At 30.2% G+C, this 24055-nt stretch overlaps 1 protein-coding gene and 2 pseudogenes across 1 annotated transcript in view; 1 reads left to right on the top strand and 2 right to left on the bottom strand.

The window, feature by feature from the left end:
• Nucleotides 1–24055, top strand: part of LOC137239628 (uncharacterized) — a 548208-nt gene that overhangs the window by 191135 nt on the left and 333018 nt on the right. The window lies entirely within an intron of this gene.
• Nucleotides 16681–17752, bottom strand: LOC137238780 (uncharacterized; annotated as a pseudogene).
• On the bottom strand, nucleotides 22004–23075 carry LOC137238781 (uncharacterized; annotated as a pseudogene).

Below are 24055 nucleotides of genomic sequence, written 5' to 3' on the forward strand. Positions count from 1 at the left end.
TGCCCGAAATGAATGGAATTAAATTTTACATGCTTCAGTTCTGATTGAAATAAATAGGAAACACGAATAAATGAGTTAATACATTCATAAAACATAATTGGAATAAAGTATTATTTCCAATAATATAATTTCCAATCATAAATCCCTAATTTGGTTCTCGCATTAATAGCGATGGTAACTCTGACTCAATGTTTTGACATTTTATATTGTAAAACTGTATTTTGGTATTTTCTACAAAAATAAGCATAATTTTTTTACAAGCTGAAACGGTAGACGTAAAATAGTTGTGCACAGTGTTTCTCTTTATATCAAAAACAAATAAAATTTGATTGTATTATTCAAAGGCCCGGCATTTCTTGATCTTCCTCAAATATATATTCTCAGACTGCGAGACTATTTCACTTGCAGATATAAGCTTGCCTTTGCAATACATTTATTTCAGCATTTATTGATATGGATAACTATGCTAATCAGTGATTTAACATTTTATAATGTTATGCATGCACAAGTAACTTGAATTCTTTTATTACACCATGTTAATGATATCTTTATGAAGTAAAGGTCACATCTGGGACAGTCTTGAATACTGTTACTAGCAAATATGTATCGAAATTCAACAACATCTGTAAAGCATGTTTCAATGTATCTAAGTATAAGTCAAAAGTAAAAGTAATTATCAAGCTACTCTGAAAATTTAAAAAAGCCATTTTACCGATTTACAGTTTCTTCGGCATTGTGTGCATAACTTAAAATAATTAATTTCCACTAGATCTAGGGGTGTGATATCTCTGTGCATTGACTAAGCGAAATAGCGAAAAGGCATCAGGGGGATCAAAATCAAGGAGAAAGGGGGATTTTGTACAGATTAATATTTATAAAAACGATTTTTTTGTTTTTTTTTGGAGCCCCTGCAATAGTTTTGAAAATTTAGAAAGTTTTGGCAGCTAATGGTATCGAAATTTACCATTTTTTTAACGAAAAATATGACCTCTATCGTTTTGAAGACTTTTTGAAAATTTGTTCATATAAAATGATAAAATTCACATGACAACAACGTGATTTTTTAATAATAGTGTAACTATATTGTACTTTTAATCACGTTAGCTGGATATAAGCATTCTTCTTTATATTTCATGTTTGTTGAAAATGCTACACTGTGTCTGGAAGGCGATGTTTTTTCTATTGTTATAAAAAAAAAATATAAAAAAAATAAAAACAAATTCATTAAATGACATAAGCACAAAATTGGACTACATACCCAATTGAAAACTTTATTGCTCATACAATATATATCGCCGTGTCTTTTCCAAGAATATGTTAGCAAGAAAATTTTGGATTTCGTCCAAATAAATAAGTTAATAATAATAATTAGATTTTCTCTTGCAAAGGAAGATGTAAAATTTTCTGCAACTTCTTATTACTGCAACTGTTAATAAAGCTAGAGGTGTTCTGGCGTTTGTAAAGCCATGGTATAAAGAATTCAGCGACCCGTACGTTACTAAAGCTCTTTTTACAACATTATTCAGGCCGATATTTAAATATGGTGCAATAACTTGGAACCTGAGCTACCAGGTTCATATTGATCGGCTAGAATCAGTCTAAAAACAATTATTCCTTTTCTCCTTAAGAGATTTCCTTGTTAGTCGTAGGGAAATGCTTGGAATTGTATTTATGATTAAATAACTAAATGGTTCGGTCTCTAACTCATTCCTGTTGAGCGAAGTAAACAACTTTAATGTCCCTTCCCGGCCTTCAAGACATCTTAAACCTCTCTACCTAACATATTGTAGAAAAAATTTAAAATTAAATGAGCACTTCCGCTGCTTGTGTCAGAATTACAACTCCCACTCTAGCACATTTGATGTTTCGGACTCGCTTTTTTGTATTAAAAAATCTGTTCTTTCCTCTATTAATAGTAACTAACTGTATTCATTAACATATTGAATTCATTTTCTACAAATTGTGTCCATTATATGTATGTATATTAATTACTAATACGGCATTTATTTTACTTAGCTGATGAGGTTTCCTCTGTAGCTGAGCAGTTTAGATTTCGACGGTTAACATTGCCTTACAACGACTCGGCATGAACAGGATTAGCCTGGTTTCATTGGACGACTTGAGGGCAGTGCGCTGTCTCAACTTCCATAAAACAAAAAAAAAAAAAAAATATATAAAAAAACAAAAACTCTTTCCGTTCTGAACACTTTTTGTTCAAAAGAAAATTTTTCTAAAATGCTCCATTTTTTAATGGGATTATTTAAAATAATAGTAATAAAAAACTTGAACCCTTTAAGTCCTTTAATTGGTGGTGCTAAAACGTACACTAAGATCATAATTTTCTACTTTGGTTTATATCATGAAAACAACTTCTTAGTACTGAGAATAAGTACGTATATTTTTCTGAAAAAAATGTTGGGGAACCGGTTAAGCAGAATTAGTGTGTACGGTGGAGGTCGTCAGAATGTAAAAAAAAAATGTTAAAATAATACTGCGGGAGTGCTTAGACTTCAATTGTTCAATTTTAATGGTGAATTTTATGAAACAAACTTATAAAACCCTTTCCCCACTCTTGGCAGTGGACATGTTTGTGTTCTTTTCTGGAATAAATGTTGCACGATTTTCGCAGCTCTCCCGAAAGTTTTCGTCCTCATTTACTAAAATATTGTCGAAAAAGCATGATTTTGTACAAATTTAGTGATCGTTACATTATTAAATAGTAACAATAAGAAAGAAAGGAAATCCCCATTAGATAGGCTTGCAGAAACTTTGCCATACATGCGCTCATTTCCTACTGGTGCGCTTGGTGTGTAAAATTATTTGAATACTATTTTTATTTGGCAATTGCCTAAACATGCATGCCAACGATGTAAATTCAGAGAATTCACCTTTAATACAAATTCTAACATTTTCGGGACTCCAAATTTCTTATGAAACATGAAGTGTCGTCAGAAAACCGCTTTTTAAAGCTTTTCTAATTCAATATTATTTTATCATGCGCACATACATACAAAACATACAAACCTATAGTAGTAGTACTTTTTTTAATGTAGGAATACTTTTTGAAATTTTTGAATATTGCTTAGTATTAAAAGCAGAACATACACATAAGTAGGATGTTATGAAATTTCTTTGACTTATTAGATCACAATAGATTAAATGGTTCTCAAGAAATTATGGTCTTATTATACAATGTATATTATTTTTTTCAAAATATGTGATTGTTAGTTTGAATTGAAAATATTATGCAACGAAGTTTGAAGCCTATTTATTTCTGAATTATTTTTCCCCCCCTTATGATTTGATGCATAAAAGGTTATCCCAAATAAAATTGTGCACTTTCGTAGGTTAAGTTTTTGAAATCTGAAGAATATTTAATCCCGGTACTAATTACAATAGAGGATCCCGAAAATCCCGCGGTTCCGAAATTATAAAACATTGACATCCCTAATATAAGTTGAAGTTTTAAAATTTGTTGGCATATTCATTAACCCATTTGGCGGCACATGTTGCTATTATTCGGAAACTAGAAAAATTATCTAAAACACTAGGTTTCGATACCTCAGAAACCTGTACGGTGAGTACGTATATATATATTTTACTAATAACATAAAAAACATTAAAAGTGCAAGAAACTTTTTTTATGAAAAAAAAGAGCACAAGAAACAAACAGCGTAAATAAAGAGTACCAAGATAATTAAGATCATGGTTCTTAGCGAGTATGGATAGCTTAGAAATTTTGCAGTAAAGTAAATAGTTTACACGCAAAGCGCACTTAAATAGATTGCTCAATATCAGGCCGATTTTCACAGATTTTTATATAAATGTGCCATATGTTGTTGTATGGTGCACAAATGATGTAAAATTTTGGATATATGTATTTTTTTTACTTTATTCTACCCAAGATAATAAGGTTATTGGTTTCATCTGTCACTCTGCATCGTAATCGCATAAACTAATCGAGATAAATAAAGATTTACTTGTATCAAAATGATCACGGAAAAAAAATTGATTGAAACCGATGATGCAAACTTTACAGGTGGGTAGAAAACTTACTGTATACAACTTTTTCTTTTCCAATTTTTACCATGAGAAGGTAAGTAATCATTTTTCTAAATTTAAAAATGCTTCTGCTTACTGAAAAAGTCTATTGCATTTGTGAAAGCAACATATTATTCAACCGTTATTTTTATACTCAGCTGAGCAGAGCTCACAGAGTATATTAACTTTGTTCGCATAACGGTAATCCGTAACGGCATAAACTAATCGAGATAGATATAGACTTCTATATATCAAAATTATCTGGGTGAAAAAAGAAATTCATTTAGCCATGTCCGTCCGCCTGTCCGTCTGTAAACACGATAACTTAGTAAATTTTGAGGTAACTTGATGAAATTTGGTATGTAGGTTCCTGGAAGCTCATCTCAGATTGCTATTTAAAATGAACGAAATCGGACTACAACCACGCCCACTTTTTCGATATCGAAAATTTCGAAAGACCGAAAAAGTGCGATAATTCTTTACCAAAGACGGATAAAGAGATGAAACTTGGTAGGTGCGTTGACCTTATGACGCAAAATAGAAAATTAGAAAAATTTTGGACAATGGGCGTCGTACCGCCCACGTTTAAAATAAGGTAATTTAAAAGTTTTGCAAGCTGTAATTTGGCAGTCGTTGAAGATATCATGATGAAATTTGGTAGGCACGTTACTCCTATTATTATATGTGTGCTAAATAAAAATTTGCGAAATCGGATGACGAACACGCCCATATTTAAAAAATTTTTTTTTAAAGTCAAATTTTAACAAAAAATTTAATATCTTTACAGCATAAAAGTAAATTATGTCAACATTAGACTCCAGTAATGATATGGAGCAACAAAATACAAAGATAAAAGAAAATTTCGAAATGGGCATAACTCCGTCCTTTTTCATTTAATTCGTCTAGAATACTTTTAATGCCATAAGTCGAACAAAAATTTACCAATCCTTGTGAAATTTGGTGGGGACATAGATTATATGACGATAACTGTTTTCTGTGAAAATGGGCGAAATCGGTCGACCGTCTGTCCTTCCGCTCGGCCGTTAACACGATAACTTGCGCAAAAAACGATATATCTTAACTAAACTTAGTTCACGTACTTATCTGAAGTCACTTTATCTTGGTATAAAATATGGCCGAAATCCGACTACGACCACGCCCACTTTTCCGATATCGAAAATTACGAAAAATGAAAAAAATGCCATAATTCTGTACCAAATATGAAAAAAGAGATGAAACATGGTAATTAGATTGGTTTTTTACGCAAAATATAACTTTAGAAAAAACTTTGTAAAATGGGTGTGATACCTACCATATTAAGTAGAAGAAAATGAAAAAGTTCCGCAGGGCGAAATCAAAAGCCCTTGAAATCTTAGCAGGAATACTGTTCGTGGTATGACATATATAAATAAATTAGCGGTACCCGACAGATGATGTTCTGGATCACCCTGGTCCACATTTTGGTCGATATTTCGAAAACGCCTTCACATATACAACTCAGGGCCACTCCCTTTTAAAACCCTCATTAATACCTTTAATTTGATACCCATATCGTACAAACACATTCTAGAGTCACCCCAGGTCCACCTTTATGCCGATATCTCGAAAAGGCGTAGACCTATAGAAATAAGGCCCACTCCCTTTTAAAATACTCTATAATACCTTTCATTTGATACCCATGTCATACAAACACATTCCAGGGTTTCCTAGGTTTTTTTCTTCATGGTGATTTTCCCTTATTTGACAAAAGATGAAGAAAAATCGTTCCAAAAAACGCCACCCTTGGTCTACAATTTGGTCCGTATTTCCCAAACGTATGTGACATGGATATAAAAACCACTTATAAACCATCTACGAAACCCTACGAAACCACCGAAGCTATAATTATACTCAGATGAGCAGAGCTCACAGAGTATATTAATTTTCTTCGCATAACGGTATTCCGTAACGGTATAAACTAATCGAGATAAATTTAGACTTCCATATATCAAAATTATCAGGGTGAAAAAGAAATTCATTACCATCCGTCCGTCCGTCCGCCTGTCCGTAAACAGGATAAATAAATAAATTTTGAGGTATCTTAGTGAAATTCGGTATGTAGATTCCTTCGCACTGAGATGAGTATTTAAAATGAACAAAATTAATTAGGAATAAAGAAAATAATTAAGAGCCCTTCAAAAATATTTCAGGGGTGATTTAAAAAAAAAAGATAAAGAAATGCGTGCAAATTTAACCAAATTTTCATATTTAAAAAAATAATATTCAAATAAAACGAATTGATAGCTGAAGAAAGATAGCAAAGGCAAGTTGCTCCACTTTTTAGTATCACTATCTGTATGTATCCATGAATAAGACAATTTTGTCTCCAAAGCTCTCAGCTGAGTATGTAATGTTTGGTTACTCCCGAACTTAGCCTTCCTTACTTGTTCAGTATAGACATTTTTTCCCAGAAATCAGTTATAATAAATATACAAATTATCCAGGCAGTTCTGCTTTGCGGACCATTTGGCACCCCCCTTGTTCAGTATAGACATTTTTTCCCAGAAATCAGTTATAATAAATATACAAATTATCCAGGCAGTTCTGCTTTGCGGACCATTTGGCACACCCCTGTGAGCAGCGCCGGTGCAAGATGCCACCTCTCTCCCCCCTCACTTCGCCACTGGTATACGTACATGTGCATGCTCATATGTTGAGGCGATGAGCGTAAGATAAACAGGATTTTTTTTATTTTACTATTCGAATAGTTCGTTATTTGAATAAGGAAAGGAATTCTAATAAATGTAAGTGAATAAACGAATAAAAAGTTCGAATAAATATTATTCGAATAGAGTTTATTATTCGAATAATTTTTATTCGAATAGTCCCACCCCTAATATAAAGGAAATAAAATAAAAACGTGCAATTGTGATTACAACTTAGTGCTTGGTAAATGCAAGGAACTCGAGTGATCACGTAGATTTCTCCGAAAAGGCAGTAATCAATATTCGAAGAATATCAATTTCAGCTGTTAATTTTTCTGTCAAAGCGTCACATTTTTAGCTTGGCAACATAAATTCAACTGAAATTAGTTGAAATACGTAGTGCCAAAAGGGAATTGAGTTTTTTTAAAGTTGAGTTGTTTCAATCACAATCCAACTGCGTAGAGGTGTAAACCTTAATAGGGGCATTAGCTTCTACCGATAAAACTAATGCCCCTGCAGGAGGCCCAGCTTATATTACAGAGTTATGTTGTCTGTCAACAATTAATATTCTGCAGTCAAAATAATTATGCGAACTGTTCACTATACTCTTTTTGACAAAGGGGGCAGCGAATCAAGTCATGGTGCGATGTAATCGATACCTGGTAAATTTTTAAAACAATATGGTCAGAAAGAGTGAAGTAGTCAAGTAGACTTGAACAACGTGGAGCCCGCACAATACGTTGAAATTGAAGTCGTCGAGAACGACAATGTTGTCAAAATCAACAACATGGGAAGCGAGAACGCATGTATATATTGCAATGCTTATTTGTATTAATATCGCAAAACAGTAGCATTTTGGACACATAACTAGTACTTCAATTCACAAATATCTATATATTACCAACAAGCACTCGAATCCCTAATGCTAGAGGAAGAACACTGTAGAAAATAGCTTTACGAAACAAAATGGAACTTAATTATCAAATCGGGAAAAATTATAGTTCTCCACTTCTAATTCTAATGGTAAGTCTAATGGATCCTAACGTAATTTGCATTAGTTCTCTAATCTTTCTCGACTCCATTGCACTGGATCACAAATTCCAACTTTTTTTCTGCACCAGAGAGTCCATTATGAAATTCCTATGTAAAATCACCCCCTGATTCCGAAAATCAAGGTTATTTTTAATTCTATGGTAACGTTTCTGAGATATTTACGAATTACCGTTTTTTTCACAAAAAAAAAAACATAATAAAAATAAAAGATGGGTCCACTTAACCATACATATCTCAAGAACGAGCAATTCCAAAACGGTTTGAAGCCTTTAAAAGGTAATAAAATAAACTGTGCATACAACACTTTTTGCCTGGCCCTGCAGATTCAAAGATAAGAACAATCATTACTGTTTTTTTCAATTTTTTTGCGAGGAAGGATCTCGAAAACTTTTTATTTTTTTGCAAATTTTTTTTTTCTCTCCAAGCTCTGTTTTATTACAAAATAAATAAGCTTTCCTTCAACAAACTCGATGGACTAATACAAAAGTTATAAGCAACCAAGTAAATATATACATTTAATACTTAAGTACCCTACTGGTACATATGTGTTAGTATTCGTATATCAGTTAGTTCCTTGCCAACCAAAACTGCGTAAAAAACTGGATAAAAACTGAGTAAAAAAGTGGATAAAAAATGGATAATTTCGTATAGGCAGTGTGCGGCTTTTATCCACTTTCCCCTTAAGCGAGTCGTGTAAGCTATAAAGAAAAATGCATAGTTGCTCCTCTCTAACTGAAAATTTCCCATAACACGGGGTTATAATTTTGTAGAGATGCCATATCGGAAAAAACTCCAAAATACCCAAAAAATACATAAAAAAACTCCAAAATACCCAAAAAAATCTCCAAACTTTTTTTTTAATTTTTAATGAAAACATTTATTTAATAATATAAAAATTTATTTACAATTTTTCTAAAGGCCGTTTTATCATAAAATGTTAAGAATACATCTGCTAAAAGGACCTTTTACATTTTTACATTAAATTTGTCTTCATCGCACATAAATTTCAAGATAAAACGGTCTTAAAGTTATTAAATAGCATAAATAATAATTATTTATAATCACAATTTTTTTTTAAGTATTTACTAAACTATAATATTTTCTATATAAATTAAAAAAGAAATACAAATAGCATTGAAATAAAATAATTTTGAATAACAGCGTAATATTCGGATTTTTAACATTAAAATGACATTTGTTTATTTATCAAAGTAATTAATTCGATAATTGATAAAATATCAAAGCTGATTAGGTCGAGCTTGTAAAAGGGCAATTCCATTAAAAACCATTCAATCCATAAGCTAAATTTTTCAAATCAATTAAAACTAAGGATTGTTGTGATAAGTATCTTTTTAATTCTATTATTTAATAAAAAGCCACAATGAATGAAAAATACTTGTATAACTTTGCAAACAAATATCTTACTACAGAGGTGTTTTTCTAAAATATACAAAATTTTGGAAAAAACTTTTTGATTCGATTGACAGTACTATCAACAATAATTTAATTATATTTCTTTTGGTATATGCTTAAACTTGAAACTCATTTGCAAGGAGTAAAAAACATACACTTTACTTACAACTTTACAAAATTTTACCAAGTTTTCCCTAGCTATATACATGTATCTCTTATTTTCTAAAAAATTTTTAAAAATCGGATATAGATTTAAACGATAGTAGTACCGAAAGAAAAGTAATCAAATTACCTTTCTTTTGATATATACTAGCATTTATTACTCGTTTACAATGAGTGAGAAATATTCACTTTCGTTAAAACTTTATAAAATTTCTCAACATTTTTTCTAGTTACATATATGTGTATCTAAATTTGAAAAAATTTTCAGAAATCGTTTATCAATTTTAACGATAGTAGTACCGAAAGAAAAGTAATCAATTTACCTTTCTTTTTATATACTAGCATTTATTACTCGTTTATAATGAGTGAAAAATATTCACATTCGTTACAAACAAATATCTTACTACAGAGGTGTTTTTCTAAAATATACAAAATTTTGGAAAAAACTTTTTGATTCGATTGACAGTACTATCAACAATAATTTAATTATATTTCTTTTGGTATATACTTAAACTTGAAACTCATTTGCAAGGAGTAAAAAACATACACTTTACTTACAACTTTACAAAATTTTACCAAGTTTTCCCTAGCTATATACATGTATCTCTTATTTTCTAAAAATTTTTAAAAATCGGATATAGATTTAAACGATAGTAGTACCGAAAGAAAAGTAATCAAATTACCTTTCTTTTGATATATACTAGCATTTATTACTCGTTTACAATGAGTGAGAAATATTCACTTTCGTTAAAACTTTATAAAATTTCTCAACATTTTTTCTAGTTACATATATGTGTATCTAAATTTGAAAAAATTTTCAGAAATCGTTTATCAATTTTAACGATAGTAGTACCGAAAGAAAAGTAATCAAATTACCTTTCTTTTTATATATACTAGCATTTATTACTCGTTTACAATGCGTGAAAAATATTCACATTCGTTACAACTTTATAAAATTTCTCAACATTTTTACTAGTTACATATATGTGCATCTAAATTTGAAAAAAAATTTCAGAAATCGTTTACCCATTTTAACGATAGTAGTACCGCAAGAAAAGTAATCGAATTACCTTTCTTTTTATATATACTAGCATTTATTACTCGTTTACAATGAGTGAAAAATATTCACATTCGTTACAACTTTATAAAATGTCTCAACATGTTTACTAGTTACATATATGTGCATCTAAATTTGAAAAAAAATTTCAGAAATCGTTTACCAATTTTAACGATAGTAGTACCGCAAGAAAAGTAATCAAATTACCTTTCTTTGGATATATACTAGCATTTATTACTCGTTTACAATGAGTGAAAAATATTCACTTTCGTTACAACTTTATAAAATTTCTCAACATTCAATATAAGTTTAACTAATATGCAAAAAAAAAATATTTTCTCCATTCCCAGCAGATCCATATCAGCGTAAGTGGTTGTCATGCTGTTCCTTATGCTCCCAAAGATATAGGTGCTACTGGAAAAATAGAAAAAATAAAAGTCAAAATTAGTTACAGATTCAATATAACTTCAGAGACAGGCTTTATTTACCTTTTCTAAAACTCTGCTTACTAAACTTATGGTTGCATCCTGTGAAGAAAGGTTGAAGTATTTTATTGCTAACAAAAGAAAAATAAAATTAAAGTCAAAATTAGAAAGCAATTCAACAAAATGGTCTAACTCTGAATCTTCCCTTTTAGAGCTCTGGTTAGCGAAAGACACTAGTGCTAAGGTGAATATTTGCAATGCTAAAATAAAATTAAAAGCCAAAATTAGTTATTGATTCAACACAATTTTTAAAAACTTGATCTTCCCTTTTTTTAGAGCTCGGGTTAAATAATAGCTTTGTGAATTTTGCCAGTCCATTGCTGAGAAAAAAGAAAAAGAAAATTCAAAGTTTGTAAAAAAATTCAACATAATTTTGTAAGATTTCATCTTCCCTTTTTTAGAGTTTGAGTTCAATCAAAATAGCCAAGTGTTAGTTTGCTTATTCTAAACATTAGAAGCGTAAACCGAGGTTTAAAAGTTATAAAAATTAAATATTAAAATATATATGTCGTTTTTTTCCTAAAGCTTCAAAAGTTTTTCTGCTCGCTTAGAAAAAAATTTCGATTAAAAAGCAAAAACAAATTAAACAATTAGAAAATGTTAATTCCCCATTAGAATATTACAATTCGGTCAATTCTGTGCCACAGTTTGCGGCTGGTTGTGGGTGGCAGTACGCTGAGGGAAAGACTGCGTCATCTCGAAACGTCGCGGTCCTAAAATTGACAAAAGTAAAAAACCCCGATGTAATGTCTACGTAATCGCTGTAGCAGATGGTGACATATGACTATGAATATATAATACTTCTATATTCAGTCAATATGGAAGTACTACATGTACGCGTTATCGCCCAAAATAATATATATGTACTTCAAATAAGAAATTACCGTTAGTTAGGCTAGTTCCTGGCTCCTCATCCATTTGAAATGTAAATTCCATGTTTATTTAACCTATGAAAATTTATAAAACAAATTCACCCTTATCGCGAGTTTAATTTTCACCCGAAAATATTCACAGTTTTTGTCCACCCTATCGCAGAGGGTGGCGAAACAATTTTTCATGTTCGAAAAAGATTTCACCTTATCGGCAAATCTTTGTTCGGGCGAAATGAACAGCGGGGAAACCAAAATTTGTTCACTTATATTTTACAGGCGAACGAGAGGAAAACAAAATGTAATTAATTTTTTGTTTTGAAATTTGATACTCTGATAATTATATGTACTTCTATTATTAGAAATAAATCGATAAATAATGCACAATCGGAAGCTGAGTGCCCATTATGAAATTCCTATGTAAAATCACCCCCTGATTCCGAAAATTAAGGTTATTTTTAATTCTAACGTTTTTGAGATATTTACGAATTGCCGTTTTTTTCACAAAAAAAAAAAAACATAATAAAAATAAAAGATGGGTCCACTTAACCATACATATCTCAAGAACGAATTGAGCAATTCCAAAACGGTTTGAAGCCTTTAAAATGTAATAAAATAAACTGTGCATACAACACTTTTTGCCTGGCCCTGCAGATTCAAAGATAAGAACAATCATTACTGTTTTTTTGAATTTTTTTGCGAGGAAGGATCTCGAAAACTTTTTATTTTTTTGCAAATTTTTTTTTTCTCTCCAAGCTCTGTTTTATTACAAAATAAATAAGCTTTCCTTCAACAAACTCGATGGACTAATACAAAAGTTATAAGCAACCAAGTAAATATATACATTTAATACTTAAGTACCCTACTGGTACATATGTCTTAGTATTCGTATATCAGTTAGTTCCTTGCCAACCAAAACTGCGTTAAAAAACTGGATAAAAACTGAGTAAAAAAGTGGATAAAAAATTGATAATTTTGTATAGGCAGTGTGCGGCTTTTATCCACTTTCCCCTTAAGCGAGTCGTGTACGTGTGATCGCGCATCCTTCTCACACTTATACCAAAGTGCTATAAAGAAAAATGCATAGTTGCTCCTCTCTAACTGAAAATTTCCCATAACACAGGGTTGTAATTTTGTAGAGATGTCATATCGGAAAAATTTTATGTCTAAAAAATGCCCAAAATGTTTACCTAAATACCTAAAAAAACTCCAAAATACCCAAAAAATACATAAAAAACTCCAAAATACCCAACAAAATCTCCAAACTTTTTTTTTTAATTTTTAATGAAAACATTTATTTAATAATAAAAAAATTCATTTACAATTGTTCTAAGGCCGTTTTATCATAAAATGTTAAGAATACATCTGTTAAAAGGACTTTTTACATTTTTACATTAAATTTGTCTTCATCGCACATAAATTTCAAGATAAAACGGTCTTAAAGTTATTAAATAGCATAAATAATAATTATTTGTAATCAAAATTTTTTTTAAGTATTTACTAAACTATAATATTTTCTATATAAATTAAAAAAGAAATACATATAGCCAGGCATGCTTAACCAACGAAACGATATCATTTCGTTACGATAATCAACGTTAATAAACGAAACGAAGTCATTTCGTTTCGTTTATTAACGTTAAGATCGTCAAATTAACGAAATGATTTCGTTTCGTTTTCTGCCATATCAAAACGAAATCAAATCGTTTATGTTGATTATTAATTTCAAACTATGCTGGCAAAGCTGATTGATGGCGGAGTCATTAAAGGTGAAAGCATTATCCAAGCTGATTGCAACTTTTCTCATGAATTTTGACAGTACGAACATTTCTCAGAGTATTTTTGACATTACCACCAACGAATTACACAAACAAATTACATAGAGTTTGTGTGTGTATGTGCGCTCGTTGTTGCCACCTTACGGCTTCACCATGGCTATAGCATTGCCAGCACAATTCAAACATAAAGTATCACGTTTCTGTTAACGTTTTTAACGCTAACGAAAGCTTTTCGTTTCGGTTAAAAACGAGATACAATTTATCTTGATAATTTCTTTATCGATAATATTTCGAAGTGTTTCAACGGAAACGGTGGAAATTTTTTGATAAACGATTAGCTTAACGTTAAGGTGCATCCCTGCATATAGCATTGAAATAAAATAATTTTGAATAACAGCGTAATATTCGGATTTTTAACATTAAAATGACATTTGTTTATTTATTAAAGTAATTAATTCGATAATTGATAAAATATCAAAGCTGATTAGGTCGAGCTTGTAAAAGGGCAATTCCATTAAAAACCATTCAATCAATAAGCTAAATTTTTCAAATCAATTAAAACTAAGGATTGTTGTGATAAGTATCTTTTTAATTCTATTATTTAATAAAAAGCCACAATGAATGAAAAATACTTGTATAACTTTGCAAACAAATATCTTACTACAGAGGTGTTTTTCTAAAATATACAAAATTTTGGAAAAAACTTTTTGATTCGATTGACAGTACTATCAACAATAATTTAATTATATTTCTTTTGGTATATACTTAAACTTGAAACTCATTTGCAAGGAGTAAAAAACATACATTTTACTTACAACTTTACAAAATTTTAACAAGTTTTCCCTAGCTATATACATGTATCTCTTATTTTCTAAAAATTTTTAAAAATCGGATATAGATTTAAACGATAGTAGTACCGAAAGAAAAGTAATCAAATTACCTTTCTTTTGATATATACTAGCATTTATTACTCGTTTACAATCAGTGAGAAATATTCACTTTCGTTAAAACTTTATAAAATTTCTCAACATTTTTTCTAGTTACATATATGTGTATCTAAATTTGAAAAAATTTTCAGAAATCGTTTATCAATTTTAACGATAGTAGTACCGAAAGAAAAGTAATCAAATTACCTTTCTTTTTATATATACTAGCATTTATTACTCGTTTACAATGAGTGAAACATATTCACATTCGTTACAACTTTATAAAATTTCTCAACATTTTTACTAGTTACATATATGTGCATCTAAAAAAAAAATTTTCAGAAATCGTTTACCCATTTTAACGATAGTAGTACCGCAAGAAAAGTAATCGAATTACCTTTCTTTGGATATATACTAGCATTTATTACTCGTTTACAATGAGTGAAAAATATTCACTTTCGTTACAACTTTATAAAATTTCTCAACATTATATCTAGCAATATAAGTTTAACTAATATGCAAAAAAAAAAAAATATTTTCTCCGTTCCCAGCAGATCCATATCAGCGTAAGTGGTTGCTACTGGAAAAATAGAAAAAATAAAAGTCAAAATTAGTTACAGATTCAATATAACTTCAGAGACAGGCTTTATTTACTTTTTCTAAAATTCTGCTTACTATAACTATGGTTGCATCCTGTGAAGAAAGCTTGAAGTATTTAATTGCTAACAAAAGAAAAATAAAATAAAAGTCAAAATTAGTTATAGATTCAATATAACTTTCAGAGACAGGCCCTATTTACCTTTTCTAAAACTCTGCTTACTAAAGTTATGGTTGCATCCTGTGAAGAAAGGTTGAAGTATTTTATTGCTAACAAAAGAAAAATAAAATAAAAGTCAAAATTAGAAAGCAATTCAACAAAATGGTCTAACTCTGAATCTTCCCTTTTAGAGCTCTGGTTAGCGAAAGACACTAGTGCTAAGGTGAATATTTGCAATGCTAAAATAAAATTAAAAGCCAAAATTAGTTATTGATTCAACACAATTTTTAAAAACTTGATCTTCCCTTTTTTTAGAGCTCGGGTTAAATAATAGCTTTTTGAATTTTGCCAGTCCATTGCTGAGAAAAAAGAAAAAGAAAATTCAAAGTTTGTAAAAAAATTCAACATAATTTTGTAAGATTTCATCTTCCCTTTTTTAGAGTTTGAGTTCAATCAAAATAGCCAAGTGTTAGTTTGCTTATTCTAAACATTAGAAGCGTAAACCGAGGTTTAAAAGTTATAAAAATTAAATATGAAAATATATATGTCGTTTTTTTTCTAAAGCTTCAAAAGTTTTTCTGCTCGCTTAGAAAAAAATTTCGATTAAAATGCAAAAACAAATTAAACAATTAGAAAATGTTAATTCCACATTAGAATATACATATTAATAGTTTTACAAATAAATTATAACTTTTTTAAATAATTATTATATTTTTTTAATTCATATAATATTTTATTAAAAATATATTAAAACTAATTATATATTTACAATAAATAAATAAATTAGAAAAGCAAAGTTAATCGTTGAAAAATTAAAAAGGAAACGGAAAGACTTTAATAGTAATAGAAAATGGTGAAACTACAAACTACTATTTACAACGGCAATCTTAACTATATATACATATTAAATAAAATGTTATTATAACTAAAAGCCTTAAAGAGATATTTATTCATGTTGTTAGTAATGTTTAATTTAATAGGTACAAAATTTAAAATTATTTACTTTTAATTAGTGCTATTATTTGTGTTTAGTAAGTTGCATTTAAAGTATAGTGTAACGTATAAGCAAAATTTCAAAACTTGCAAAAAATTGACAACTGTTTATTCACATTTATGAAACCAGTTAAACAAAATTTAAGTTTTTAGCTAAAATTTTGTAACGAGTTTTCAAAAATGTGAGGAAACAGTTGCAAACTTTACGCAAGTTTAGAAATATCCATTCAAATATTTTTTGTTATATATTACACTATATTTTAAATGCATATTACTAAAAACAAATAACAAAACTTACTTAAAAAAAGACTTTTCATTTTTATACCTATTATATTAACCATAATTATATACAAAATGTACTATATACAGGGGCGTTATGGAATCCAATAATCGCCGGAGCCGAAATTAAGAAATCGATTCCGATGACCATTGGCTTCCATAACACCCTGATCGACTTAAACCCTACTCCTTCCTTTCTCTACGCCTAACATGCTTATATCTGTTATGACTTAAACTAACAAAATGCTTAACTGATAAAAGTTTGTCGGCATGCACACTTGCAAATGTAGCTTTGGTAAATTAATAAAATGTTAGTATATTAACATTAATGTTACATAGTTAAAAAAGATCCATATTTATCTATAACAAGCTCCACTACCTTAAGCAGCGCTAGGGCTTTTTTGGAATGCTTGCCCAAGTAGTTGTACTGCCACACCAACTCATCCGCAAATAGGTGTTGCAGAACCTTTTCTATTGGCCCTTTGGTTTCCTTCAATTTATAAATAATACTTGTCTAAAAATGATAACAAAATATAAACGATTATTAAGTGAAGAAAATTAAGTCCTCACCATAGCAACCGCGTACGCCTTATTTGTAAGGAGCTCCTCCACCTTACGCAGAGTTTCCTCCGACGACATGGGGAGCAAACTTTGCAGTACATTTTGTTCGTCATCGGGCACGTCGCCTGTGAACCTCCCCACGCTGCGTTGCGGCTTTGCGGAGAGCACCTTACAATCTCTCAGCAATACGCTTTGGGCCTGTACCTCGTTGCGTTCGGGCATCTGAAATTAAAGTCGAGTTTTATTAACTAAAGCTTAAACTTTACTTAGAATTTATACGGACCTTCTCAACAAGAGATTTCTCAATTGCGGTAATTCTACTAAGAATTTCGCCTTGCTGGGCCTATATCCGGCAAACTGCGGAACAAAGGTTCTGCAACAATTCGGTCAATTCTGTGCCACAGTTTGCGGCTGGTTGTTGGGCGGCAGTACGCTGAGGGAAAGACTGCGTCATCTCGAAACGTCGCGGTCCTAAAATTGACAAAAGTAAAAAACCCCGATGTAATGTCTACGTAATCGCTGTAGCAGATGGTGACATATGACTATGAATATATAATACTTCTATATTCAGTCAATATGGAAGTACTACATGTACGCGTTATCGCCCAAAATAATATATATGTACTTCAAATAAGAAATTACCGTTAGTTAGGCTAGTTCCTGGCTCCTCATCCATTTGAAATGTAAATTCCATGTTTATTTAACCTATGAAAATTTATAAAACAAATTCACCCTTATCGCGAGTTTAATTTTCACCCGAAAATATTCACAGTTTTTGTCCACCCTATCGCAGAGGGTGGCCAAACAATTTTTCATGTTCGAAAAAGATTTCACCTTATCGGCAAATCTTTGTTCGGGCGAAATGAACAGCGGGGAAACCAAAATTTGTTCACTTATATTTTACAGGCGAACGAGAGGAAAACAAAATGTAATTAATTTTTTGTTTTGAAATTTGATACTCTGATAATTATATGTACTTCTATTATTAGAAATAAATAGATAAATAATGCACAATCGGAAGCTGAGTGCCCATTATGAAATTCCTATGTAAAATCACCCCCTGATTCCGAAAATTAAGGTTATTTTTAATTCTAACGTTTTTGAGATATTTACGAATTGCCGTTTTTTTCACAAAAAAAAAAAAAACATAATAAAAATAAAAGATGGGTCCACTTAACCATACATATCTCAAGAACGAATTGAGCAATTCCAAAACGGTTTGAAGCCTTTAAAAGGTAATAAAATAAACTGTGCATACAACACTTTTTGCCTGGCCCTGCAGATTCAAAGATAAGAACAATCATTACTGTTTTTTTGAATTTTTTTGCGAGGAAGGATCTCGAAAACTTTATTTTTTTGCATTTTTTTTTTTCTCTCCAAGCTCTGTTTTATTACAAAATAAATAAGCTTTCCTTCAACAAACTCGATGGACTAATACAAAAGTTATAAGCAACCAAGTAAATATATACATTTAATACTTAAGTACCCTACTGGTACATATGTGTTAGTATTCGTATATCAGCTAGTTCCTTGCCAACCAAAACTGCGTTAAAAAACTGGATAAAAACTGAGTAAAAAAGTTGATAAAAAATTGATAATTTTGTATAGGCAGTGTGCGGCTTTTATCCATTTTCCCCTTAAGCGAGTCGTGTACGTGTGATCGCGCATCCTTCTCACACTTATACCAAAGTGCTATAAAGAAAAATGCATAGTTGCTCCTCTCTAACTGAAAATTTCCCATAACACAGGGTTGTAATTTTGTAGAGATGCCATATCGGAAAAATTTTATGTCTAAAAAATGCCCAAAATGTTTACCTAAATACCTAAAAAAAAACTCCAAAATACCCAAAAAATACATAAAAAACTCCAAAATACCCAACAAAATCTCCAATTTTTTTTTTTAATTTTTAATGAAAACATTTATTTAATAATAAAAAAATTCATTTACAATTGTTCTAAGGCCGTTTTATCATAAAATGTTAAGAATACATCTGTTAAAAGGACTTTTTACATTTTTACATTAAATTTGTCTTCATCGCACATAAATTTCAAGATAAAACGGTCTTAAAGTTATTAAATAGCATAAATAATAATTATTTGTAATCACAATTTTTTTTAAGTATTTACAAAACTATAATATTTTCTATATAAATTAAAAAAGAAATACATATAGCATTGAAATAAAATAATTTTGAATAACAGCGTAATATTCGGATTTTTAACATTAAAATGACATTTGTTTATTTATCAAAGTAATTAATTCGATAATTGATAAAATATCAAAGCTGATTAGGTCGAGCTTGTAAAAGGGCAATTCCATTAAAAACCATTCAATCGATAAGCTAAATTTTTCAAATCAATTAAAACTAAGGATTGTTGTGATAAGTATCTTTTTAATTCTATTATTTAATAAAAAGCCACAATGAATGAAAAATACTTGTATAACTTTGCAAACAAATATCTTACTACAGAGGTGTTTTTCTAAAATATACAAAATTTTGGAAAAAACTTTTTGATTCGATTGACAGTACTATCAACAATAATTTAATTATATTTCTTTTGGTATATACTTAAACTTGAAACTCATTTGCAAGGAGTAAAAAACATACACTTTACTTACAACTTTACAAAATTTTACCAAGTTTTCCCTAGCTATATACATGTATCTCTTATTTTCTAAAAATTTTTAAAAATCGGATATAGATTTAAACGATAGTAGTACCGAAAGAAAAGTAATCAAATTACCTTTCTTTTGATATATACTAGCATTTATTACTCGTTTACAATCAGTGAGAAATATTCACTTTCTTTAAAACTTTATAAAATGTCTCAACATTTTTTCTAGTTACATATATGTGTATCTAAATTTGAAAAAATTTTCAGAAATCGTTTATCAATTTTAACGATAGTAGTACCGAAAGAAAAGTAATCAAATTACCTTTCTTTTTATATATACTATCATTTATTACTTGTTTACAATGAGTGAAAAATATTCACATTCGTTACAACTTTATAAAATTTCTCAACATTTTTACTAGTTACATATATGTGCATCTAAATTTGAAAAAAATTTTCAGAAATCGTTTACCCATTTTAACGATAGTAGTACCGCAAGAAAAGTAATCGAATTACCTTTCTTTGGATATATACTAGCATTTATTACTCGTTTACAATGAGTGAAAAATATTCACTTTCGTTACAACTTTATAAAATTTCTCAACATTATATCTAGCAATATAAGTTTAACTAATATGCAAAAAAAAAAAATATTTTCTCCGTTCCCAGCAGATCCATATCAGCGTAAGTGGTTGCTACTGGAAAAATAGAAAAAATAAAAGTCAAAATTAGTTACAGATTCAATATAACTTCAGAGACAGGCTTTATTTACTTTTTCTAAAATTCTGCGTACTATAACTATGGTTGCATCCTGTGAAGAAAGTTTGAAGTATTTAATTGCTAACAAAAGAAAAATAAAATAAAAGTCAAAATTAGTTATAGATTCAATATAACTTTCAGAGACAGGCCCTATTTACCTTTTCTAAAACTCTGCTTACTAAAGTTATGGTTGCATCCTGTGAAGAAAGGTTGAACTATTTTATTGCTAACAAAAGAAAAATAAAATAAAAGTCAAAATTAGAAAGCAATTCAACAAAATGGTCTAACTCTGAATCTTCCCTTTTAGAGCTCTGGTTAGCGAAAGACAATAGTGCTAAGGTGAATATTTGCAATGCTAAAATAAAATTAAAAGCCAAAATTAGTTATTGATTCAACACAATTTTTAAAAACTTGATCTTCCCTTTTTTTAGAGCTCGGGTTAAATAATAGCTTTTTGAATTTTGCCAGTCCATTGCTGAGAAAAAAGAAAAAGAAAATTCAAAGTTTGTAAAAAAATTCAACATAATTTTGTAAGATTTCATCTTCCCTTTTTTAGAGTTTGAGTTCAATCAAAATAGCCAAGTGTTAGTTTGCTTATTCTAAACATTAGAAGCGTAAACCGAGGTTTAAAAGTTATAAAAATTAAATATGAAAATATATATGTCGTTTTTTTTCTAAAGCTTCAAAAGTTTTTCTGCTCGCTTAGAAAAAAATTTCGATTAAAATGCAAAAACAAATTAAACAATTAGAAAATGTTAATTCCACATTAGAATATACATATTAATAATTTTACAAATAAATTATAACTTTTTTAAATAATTATTATATTTTTTTAATTCATATAATATTTTATTAAAAATATATTAAAACTAATTATATATTTACAATAAATAAATAAATTAGAAAAGCAAAGTTAATCGTTGAAAAATTAAAAAGGAAACGGAAAGACTTTAATAGTAATAGAAAATGGTGAAACTACAAACTACTATTTACAACGGCAATCTTAACTATATATACATATTAAATAAAATGTTATTATAACTAAAAGCCTTAAGAGATATGTATTCATGTTGTTAGTAATGTTTAATTTAATAGGTACAAAATTTAAAATTATTTACTTTTAATTAGTGCTATTATTTGTTTTTAGTAAGTTGCATTTAAAGTATAGTGTAACGTATAAGCAAAATTTCAAAACTTGCAAAAAATTGACAACTGTTTATTCACATTTATGAAACCAGTTAAACAAAATTTAAGTTTTTAGCTAAAATTTTGTAACGAGTTTTCAAAAATGTGAGGAAACAGTTGCAAACTTTACGCAAGTTTAGAAATATCCATTCAAATATTTTTTGTTATATATTACACTATATTTTAAATGCATATTACTAAAAACAAATAACAAAACTTACTTAAAAAAAGACTTTTCATTTTTATACCTATTATATTAACCATTATTATATACAAAATGTACTATATACAGGGGCGTTATGGAATCCAATAATCGCCGGAGCCGAAATTAAGAAATCGATTCCGATGACCATTGGCTTCCATAACACCCTGATCGACTTAAACCCTACTCCTTCCTTTCTCTTCGCCTAACATGCTTATATCTATTATGACTTAAACTAACAAAATGCTTAACTGATAAAAGTTTGTCGGCATGCACACTTGCAAATGTAGCTTTGATAAATTAATAAAATGTTAGTATATTAACATTAATGTTACATAGTTAAAAAATATTCATATTTATCTATAACAAGCTCCACTACCTTAAGCAGCGCTAGGGCTTTTTTGGAATGCTTGCCCAAGTAGTTGTACTGCCACACCAACTCATCCGCAAATAGGTGTTGCAGAACCTTTTCTATTGGCCCTTTGGTTTCCTTCAATTTATAAATAATACTTGTCTAAAAATGATAACAAAATATAAACGTTTATTAAATGAAGAAAATTAAGTCCTCACCATAGCAACCGCGTACGCCTTATTTGTAAGGAGCTCCTCCACCTTACGCAGAGTTTCCTCCGACGACATGGGGAGCAAACTTTGCAGTACATTTTGTTCGTCATCGGGCACGTCGCCTGTGAACCTCCCCACGCTGCGTTGCATCTTTGCGGAGAGCACCTTACAATCTCTCAGCAATACGCTTTGGGCCTGTACCTCGTTGCGTTCGGGCATCTGAAATTAGAGTCGAGTTTTATTAACTAAAGCTTAAACTTTACTTAGAACTTATACGGACCTTCGCAACAAGAGATTTCTCAATTGCGGTAATTCTACTAAGAATTTCGCCTTGCTGAGCCTATATCCGGCAAACTGCGGAACAAAGGTTCTGCAACAATTCGGTCAATTCTGTGCCACAGTTTGCGGCTGGTTGTTGGGTGGCAGTACGCTGAGGGAAAGACTGCGTCACCTCGAAACGTCGCGGTCCTAAAATTGACAAAAGTAAAAAACCTCGATGTAATGTCTACGTAATCGCTGTAGCAGATGGTGACATATGACTATGAATATATAATACTTCTATATTCAGTCAATAAGGAAGTACTACATGTACGCGTTATCGCCCAAAATAATATATATGTACTTCAAATAAGAAATTACCGTTAGTTAGGCTAGTTCCTGGCTCCTCATCCATTTGAAATGTAAATTCCATGTTTATTTAACCTATGAAAATTTATAAAACAAATTCACCCTTATCGCGAGTTTAATTTTCACCCGAAAATATTCACAGTTTTTGTTCGCCCTATCGCAGAGGGTGGCGAAACAATTTTTCATGTTCGAAAAAGATTTCACCTTATCGGCTACTCTTTGTTCGGGCGAAATGAACAGCGGGGAAACCAAAATTTGTTCACTTATATTTTACAGGCGAACGAGAGGAAAACAAAATGTAATCAATTTTTTGTTTTGAAATTTGATACTCTTATAATTATATGTACTTCTATTATTAGAAATAAATCGATAAATAATGCTGTTTAGGCAGGATGCCTAACTTTTTCCGCATCTGTCTGCGATCCCCCCAATGCAACCCTGCGAATCGATACTCGAATTAATTTGTAACCACCCACACCATCACCGCCACATGCATGTGCATGCATGTACATGTACGTGTATGTGTGTATTTTGTCAGCACTCATGTCGGGGTTGATCTGGCCTGTCCCCCCACCAGCGGTAAGGCTCTCCGGACACAGCACAAGGAAGAGGTACACATAACCTCTCTTTCACATAAAATTTCACGCCATTCGATTTAAATTTTCTTTTTGCATCACATTATTTTCACTAATTTCTCTAATTAATCTTGTTACACAGTTTTGTTCCTTGTTGTATAAGATTTATTTCACGGTTTCACACTTTTCGTCGAGTTTATGTCAACGCGCGCACTTATTTCATAATAAAATTGAAGGTTGAAGTGGCGAGTGGCCCCTCCTTTACTTTACACAGTACACATCGGTGTTGCTACCCCCTGCTCTCTGTTTTAAGGCACACATAATCTGCAAAGTCAGACAAAAATAAACAAATTAAAAGTAGTAACTAAAATTTTGCGTAATTTTAATAGTTGTTGGTTGGGTGATTCGCTCAGGTTTTTCAAGTTTTATATCCCTTGGTTAATTCGCTCTCCACTTTTCAACCATGAAC

This window comes from Eurosta solidaginis, chromosome 1, assembly GCF_040869045.1.
Source record: "Eurosta solidaginis isolate ZX-2024a chromosome 1, ASM4086904v1, whole genome shotgun sequence".
Classification (NCBI taxonomy): Eukaryota; Metazoa; Arthropoda; class Insecta; order Diptera; family Tephritidae; genus Eurosta; species Eurosta solidaginis.